Source organism: Austrofundulus limnaeus, unplaced genomic scaffold, assembly GCF_001266775.1.
Source record: "Austrofundulus limnaeus strain Quisiro unplaced genomic scaffold, Austrofundulus_limnaeus-1.0 Scaffold857, whole genome shotgun sequence".
In the NCBI taxonomy this organism is placed as follows: Eukaryota; Metazoa; Chordata; class Actinopteri; order Cyprinodontiformes; family Rivulidae; genus Austrofundulus; species Austrofundulus limnaeus.
In genome coordinates this window covers 6,847-15,147 of record NW_013953259.1, presented here as the reverse complement: position 1 = coordinate 15,147, position 8,301 = coordinate 6,847, and positions in this window count along the sequence as shown.

The following is an 8,301-nucleotide window of genomic DNA, read 5'->3' as shown; positions in this document are numbered from 1 at the left end:
CACACACACACACACACACACACACACACACACACACACACACACACACACACACACACACACGTATATTGCCAGACTGCTCTGTGTAATCCTGTCATAGATCATCTATCTAACAGGATCACCACTCTGACTGAAATATTTATCATTCAAATCTTAAAAGAAAATATACACTTTTTTTAATGAAATTAGTGGGCCAGACTGAGGTGACCACTGCCACATGGTGACGTTTATTTAGGTTCTACAGCTACCAGTAGAATCATTTCCCCCCAAAACAGATGATATTTCACAACAATCCTCACTTCTCCCACAACCTGCAGCCTTGCTGTGGAGTCACCCCTGCAGTCCTGCGTCACCTGATACGAGTCATTTCTGCTTGGACAGATGGAGTCAGAGGAACAGTTAGTAAAAATGCTGATAACTAAGACTCAACACAGATTTTAGATGAAAGTGGAGACGGTGGGAGAGGTGGGGTCTCCTTTCTCCCACTGTTTCATCCTGGTAGTGTTGGGTTCACCAAGGACCAGGGTCCAAAACAAAAACTGATTCTCTCAGTTCAGTGACTTACGTCGTCATATTTGTGGCGATGCTGGGGTGTGTTTCTTTTGTTTTTGTGCCAGTTGCGGTTAATTAGCTGTGGTTAGAATCTTAAATTGGTCCAGAAATTAAAGCGTTGTAAATTTATTTCAAGTATTCATTAAAACCCACTCCAGTTCATAAGATATTTTGCTAACAAACTGATTAAAATCAGCAAGAAAACAACAGGTCTGAAATGAACAGAATAAACATTTTAATAAAAGGAACCAATACACACATGACAAATTTATTGCTACTAAATACTACTATAGTGATAAAACCTTGATACCACTGCTGCATTGTTTCCCACAAAAATAAAAACCAGCAGGACGTTTTTGTGAGATATGGTGAAAATATCACTTTGTTTATTTGTTTTGTATATATTTTTAGAACAAATGTTTAGTAAGTTGTAATCAAGTTAAAAATGAAATGTATTCTGAATATCTTTTTGGAACTCCTATGAAAGCTTATCATGTTTTTAATATAAACTTGTTGCTTTTTATAATGAAACATCCAACAGTGACACACAGGCAGAAAAACCACAAGAAGAAGCCATAAATGATAAAGCATTTCCTTTTAAAGGAAGCATAAAAGATGAGTTTCCTGGAGCTTTTATTTGTCCTCGGGGTGTTCTGTGCAGATGGACTGTGGCCTGCTAAATGACTATCAGTACATCTAGACCAAACCAGAAACCACACACATCTAAAACCACCAGGAGCAAAACTAGCTTTAATGTAGGACTGGTTTAATGTGCAATACGTCATGACATTCTGTTTTGATCTAACTATAAGAGCCTGAAGAAATAAAACCTGTTTTATTCTCTGTACTGACAGCAGTTTTTTTTAGAAAACATTGCACTTGACAGGTTCTCCTGCAGTTTTTAAAAGCTTCCTTATGTGAAGACTGAGTTATTAACAAACACAATATTTCTGTGAAACAACTGAGGTGTATTGAGGCTCTAAATAGTTCTAACCATATTCCTCTTTTAAAATGAGCAGAAAACTCACTGTAACCTGTTTTCAGCACCGCAGAAAACTGGATTGTGCTAAACCATTGTTCAAATATTTACATGTGAAATATGAACAAAAAAACAGCTATTAAAGGCCTACAATATCTTTCATATCAGGGTTTTCATCTAGCCTTTTTGGTCAAATCCTCAAAATAATGTAATGCTCAGTCTCGGGCAACATTTTTGCATAATGTGTTTGAAATATGTGTTTCAGGGTTCCTGCAGATCCTAGTAAGGTCTTAAAAGGCCTTGAATTCATTAATCCAAAAATAAGACCTTAATCAGCCTAAATATCCTGAATCCTGAAAAGAAGTCTTAAAAATGTTAACACATTGTAAGTAAAATGACTGTAATTTGTCTCAAATATTAAAATAATTGGTAATGTTTGTTTATTGTTGAAATATTCACATTAAGACATTCCCCTTTGACATCACTCCCTGTTACTTTACATGCAAATTTCTCAACAACTGTCCATCTGAGCAATGTGAAATTTGTTTTGTAATATGTTAATAATGTTGTCTTTCCAAAAATGCATTCATATTCCTTATAAAAATTTGATCTCACTTGCACTTTAAGGTTTCATCTGCAGCAAGCTGAGGTTGAGAACTCTCTGTGGGTTCTACATTTCCAGGAATTAAATTAAGTTTAAAACTGATTGCAAAGAAGGTTTTTGCTATATTTGAAAAAAAAAACTGTTAGAAATGGATAAAAACAATTGGTCTATTAGCAACATTTGAATAATTCAACCAAAAATACTTTAATTCATTAGTTTCTGCCACAGTTTTATTTTATTTTTTGTTATTTGTGTTTATTGTGAAATTGGTCTTAAATGTATTTACACTTGGCATTAAAAAAATCTTTAATTAGTCTTAAACTGTAGGAATCCTGTGTTTAGCATTGTTACTATAATGAATTTAAGCTCCAAGGTGGTAGAAGTTACTGAGATCTGACCATTTCAGTGTAAATTAATGGGATTAGCTATGTGTACAGACAAAAGCTCAGATTTTTTTATTTTTAAAACACAAGAGGTATATTTGTGACACCAATTGCTTACACATTCTTTGTTTTGAGTTATCACCTCTTAATTATAGACCTACAGTACATCTAAAGTGGGGGTGTCAGGACATGCAAAATCACTTATAACTCAGAAAGTGTTCAACATATAGAAGCTTCAGATTTCTTTTGTTGTTTAGCTCTGATGAAGCTCTATCCATCAGGCCCACCAATCAGTGCCCCCCACCCACCCGGACCCCCAATTTATCTGAAAAAGGGTTTTTTTCGCACAGTTTTTTTCCAGTGATTTTTGGTAAACCGTTGCACAAAAACAGCTGCACCAATCAACATGAAATTTGGCAGGACTGTAGATGAGTCTGACCTACACTGCACCAGCCAACGGTTTTACCATAGACCCCATATTTGAGGAGGGGGCTCCTTTGAAGTCCTGACACCCCCTCTTTGAAAGGAGGGGGCTCCTTTCAAAGAGGGGGTGTCAGGACTTGAAAAAATGCTTATAACTCAGAAACTCTTCAACATAGAAGCTTCAGATTTCTTTTGTTGTTTAGCTCTGATGAAGCTCTATCCATCAGGTCAACCAATCAGTGCCCCCACTAACCCCGGACCCCCAATTTATCTGAAAAAGTGGTATCTGGATATACAAAAATGGTTATTGTTCAAAAACTATTGAGCATAGGACCTTCAAATTTTCTTTGGTTGTTTAGCTCTGATGAAGGGCTATCCATCAGGTCAACCAATGCCACCCCCCCCACCAAAAAAGGCCCCCTTCCAAGCCACTACAATTTTGGGATGCACCTAATACCATGACATTTATTAGGAATAAAGACTTCTGACTTCCGGTGCATTTCTGCGTGCGGGGGGTCTTTATGTTACCGCCATGCGGTGTCTAGTTTTTACAGTTTTTGTTGTTCTGGGGTTTATCTAGTTAAACATCTTGTTTTGTTACAACACAATCAGACACATGTTTTTACATCTGGGATTTAGGTATTTTGATTGAGAACTGGGTCACCCGATAAGCGAGGTCATGTTCCATCCTTCAGTGACGTCATTTTCAGGAGGCTTGACTCAGTTCTGGACACTATTAAAAGGTAATGCGTTATGATCAACGGGAGAGAATAGCCAAGGGCCACACACAGGCTCTGGCTGGAATGGAGTTTTAAAACATAAACATCCAACTGAGAGCCTAAAAGATTTTCTGCATATTATTCAGGCTTTCAATTTTGAACTTTTTAAAACAGTATAGTATTAGAGTATATGTCAGTAATCTGGTATTACATTCAAAGTCCAAACCTGAAAAAGATTAATAAACATATAAGCAATGTACTGTATAGCTGTGTTCATCACTGCTACACTGAATAAAAAAAGCTTAAATAGAATAAAATTCAGCCAAGGATGTTCTTTCCTTTTTGGTTTTCTTTCCTCATATTTTCAGCTCTGACAAATTTATTTATATCCAGTAAATTTAATTATTTCTCTCTTTAAGGCCTCGGGGAGCGAGGAAGACAGAAGAGTGCATTTAGGACATAATGTTCAAAAGCTTGTTATGATTTCTTATAAAAAAAAGATGTAAACAAAAACACACTCACATGCACACATAACACCATTACTGAGTGGGCCATGCCTCTGGCAGTAAAAGCCATCAGCTTAAAGCCATTAACAAGGATGTGATGGAGCAGACCAGCAGCCATACATGTCTGCCCCATCACCACTACCACCACCAGGCTACATTCCAAACTAAACTGCAGGAGCTCATTCTGGTTTGTCAATTTCTTACATACAGTATATTCAAAACCAGAAACCAGTCTTTATTCTGATTATAATCATCATAAAATATTTATAGTTTTATAGACATTTTGTACTTTGTATATTTAATAAATCTTCAATAAGCTTGTGTTTTGTAAATATCCTTTTCCAGCATTTTCAATATCCAGATTATTAGAATCTTGCTATTCCAGGTCTCTGGGTGGATTTCCTCTCAAATCACATCATCTGATGTTTAGAAACCAAACCAGATTTATGTCCCTGCCTCTTTGTTTTACTTTGTTTCATGTGTACACCTCTTAGCCTGATCATCTTATCTCCTCCTTCCATCTCCTTCCTGTTGTTCTCTTGCTTTCATCCCTCAGGCTGTTCGCTGTGAAACCAGGCGTTTCAGTCCCATCCTTACCTGAAAGGAGTGTCACACATGCAGGAGGTCCTACTGACAGAATGTTTTAGAGTTCAGAGACACAGGGAGTAATTCTTACACACAGACTGGATTTTTACAGAAACAGACAAATGAAGGCTTGTGGTAAACATGCATGGAGAAGAATGTGTTTTGTGGTAATGATTACATTTTACTTAAAGTCTGTTCATTAAATGCCACATGTTCAAGCAGTTATTACATTCTCTGAGTAACATCTCTGGATGTACAGACTGACCTAACTGAAAAGATAACTAGGATTTATGTTTATCTATTTACTTTTACTCTGTTCCCTTTGTGTACCTGCTCCTCTGTGTTCCTCCTCAGCTCTGTCCATTTCTGCTTATCTCCTAACCGGTGTTTGTTACTGAGAAAGACTTTTAATGTATTTACAAGCAATACCTTGTAAAAGTTGTTAGTAGTGTTGTCTAACACCAAGAAAGTCCTGGGTTCAATCCCCACTTTGGACCTGGGGGTCTTTGTGTGGAGTTTGCATGTTCATCCTTGTGGATTTTAGCCTGGCCGTTGCCTTCTTACGCAGTTCCGCTCAATTCTAGTTTCTCTTCACTGCTCCGTCTGGGATTTCTCCCATAGACAAGAATTTCTTCGGGAGCATTTCATTTGGGCCAATCAGAGAACAGAACTTCGATTTTCTATTCAATTCAGTTGTATTTATATAGTGCCAAGTCACAACATACGTTGTCTCAGGGCACATAAAAAAATACAGACATGCTGAGTACAGTCAAATATGTGATGATCAAGGAAATACAGTTGCATGAAAAAGTTTATGAACCCTTAGGGATTACACCCTTAGGGACAAAGACCAGATACAAGCAAAAACCAAGAATGAAACAGAGACAAGAAAAATAAATTTAAAGTGTTTATTATTTACAGTGCCAGGGTATTTGGGGGAAAAAAAAGGTCCTGAAAGGGAAAACGAGGATTGGTGAGTATCTTGTATATTTCTTCTTGAATTTGAATATGAAAATAACAGTTTGTCTTACAGGTGGCATCGAGGAGGCTAGCTTGGAGGAGGAGGCACAACAATCCCGGAGGTAAGTTCCAGAAGGTTTTAATTTCTGTTTGGTGTGTGTGAGTCCAGGTCTGAGAGAGTGGCAGGGCAGAGGCAGAGTCCTTTGGGTTGAGAGTCCAGAAGAGGCAAACCACACTGGTTCCAGCACAGGAGGATCTTTCAATTTCCAGAATGGGTAAGTCCAGTAAGGGGTGTTCCTTGGGAACAGAAAAAAAAAATCACAATAAGCACGAGGGATAAAGAGCTCTCAAAAGGTGGCCTGTCAAACACAGTACCAAAAGCGACTGAATAATCCGGCGAGGAACACATCACTCCCCAAGGCTTAAGTATCCTCCAGGCTCGTTAACCCAATCCAGGACAGGTGGTGATGAGAAGGCTCCGCCTATGCCACCCAGACTCTGGAAGGTAAGAAGCATACACACACAAGACCACAGCAAAACACCAACTCCAACAATACCACACAAAAGATTATGTTTGCATGGTTTTATTGAACACAACATGTAAAAATTCACAGTGCAGGGTGGAAAAAGTATGTGAACCTTTGGATTTAGTAACTGGTTGACCATCCTTTGGCAGCAATAACCTCAACTAAATGTTTCCTGTAGTTGCAGATCAGACCTGCACAACGGTCAGGAGGAAATTTGGACCAATTTATGCAGAAATCCAAAAAATCTTAAAGTGTTCACATACTTTTTCATGCAACCATATGTGTATTTGAGTGTTTGACCCAGCACACATGAAGGAGAGTTAACCATGTTCCACATGTAAACATCATGTTGGAATAACTGTAGGTTTCACAAAATGGTGACCAAATATCTCACCTAGCATTATCTAACATTTTCTCACTCCCGATTCATCAACATATTGACGCTTGGTCAGGGACGTCTGCGTCCAGTTTTGACGTGTCGGGTACCGCCCGCGACTTTTCCAGGTTGCGCCACATAGGGGTCTTTGGGTTGGGGGTCTGAGGTTAAAATGAGGGATCAAAATTAATGGTTAATTTTAGTTACTGAGGTCGGGAATAGGCTATATAGGGCTAATATAAGTTAAATTTAGGCTCGGGGACGGTTAGTTCTCGCACATTCTCTACATTTTCAAAAATGGTTAATATGAGGGATCAGGGTTAATGGTTAATTTTAGGTACTGGGGTCAGGGATAGGCTGTATATGGCTAATAGAAGTTAAATTTTGGGTCTGGGATGGTTGGTTTTGTTCATTTCATACTCCCAAAAATTAGATTAATTTTTTTTCTGTATACTGTATTAAAATTATTTTTCATCTCTAGTAACAATTTCATTTCTGTTGATATAGTATGTGTTCTAAGTGAATGTGGAAAAACAGTGGTTTTGCAAAGTCTTTAACCAGCTGAATATTTTTAAATTTTGTTTGGATTTTTCATTTATGTGGATTTTCTCCCCATCACCTTGGGTTTTCAGGTGTTTTTCTGTGTGAATGAAAAAAATAAAGGAAGGAAGGAAGGAAGGTCTGTTTGAAAAGTATCTAGATTACGGAAGATTATTGTATCCCTGTTTTTAATTCGGACAGGACCAGATTAAATTATTAAAAGTGAACTAGTCTGTAAGAAACCAGAAGTGGCCTAACGTTGTGCGATACACAGCTTTTACCCATTAATCTGATTTATTCTTATTTTCAGTCTTTACTGCTCTTTAACATTCTGAGTCAACCGTTCTTTAAATCACATCCTGACAGCACATTTAAAACTAAAACAATCTTCTTCACTTTTTTTTGTCTAAAACACATAATAGACAAAAACCCTTTTAAAAACTTGTTTCAAAGATATTTGTTTTCAGTATTGCCTAATTGAAATTGATCTTTTCATTTTGCTTTCCTTTGTTTTTGGCTAATTAGCCCAAAGTGCAGATGGAAGCGTAAACCAACCCTGGTCACTCTGAATATCTGTGGTTACTTTATTGTTGAAGTCATCAGCATGATGTCATTTATACCAGTCATTATTGTTTGGGAAAAAACAACATTTTTTATGTTCGGAAATTGATGACTGGAGCCATACAAAATTCATATGGTATCATGTAATGTCCAACAGCACACAGAATGTATTCCCAAACCATCCCAATAACCTGTCTCTGCTCCTTTGGTGTGTTAATGGAGGCAGACCACACATACAGCATTGTTTTAAAATCCCATTATTATGCTTTAACGGTTCAATAACGCTTCCATCAATTTACTAATGCTTCTTTACCACAAAAGGCCAATGGGTCAGCAGCTCTTGTGAGAACCCCGCCCCCACCCCCAACCACCACCACCATACCCTTAGTGGCCCATTAGGTTGCACTGGTGCCTCCTTCTGGTTGGTTATTGTGACTTTGTAGCAGCAAAGTAGAATTCCACAGATACTTCATAAGAGTGACTCTTAAATCATGCCTCAAAACAGGGAGAAAAATACAAACAAAAACATCATCATCACATGTGTTGCTGCAGTATCTGAGAAACACAGGAGGGTTTTCTCCAAACA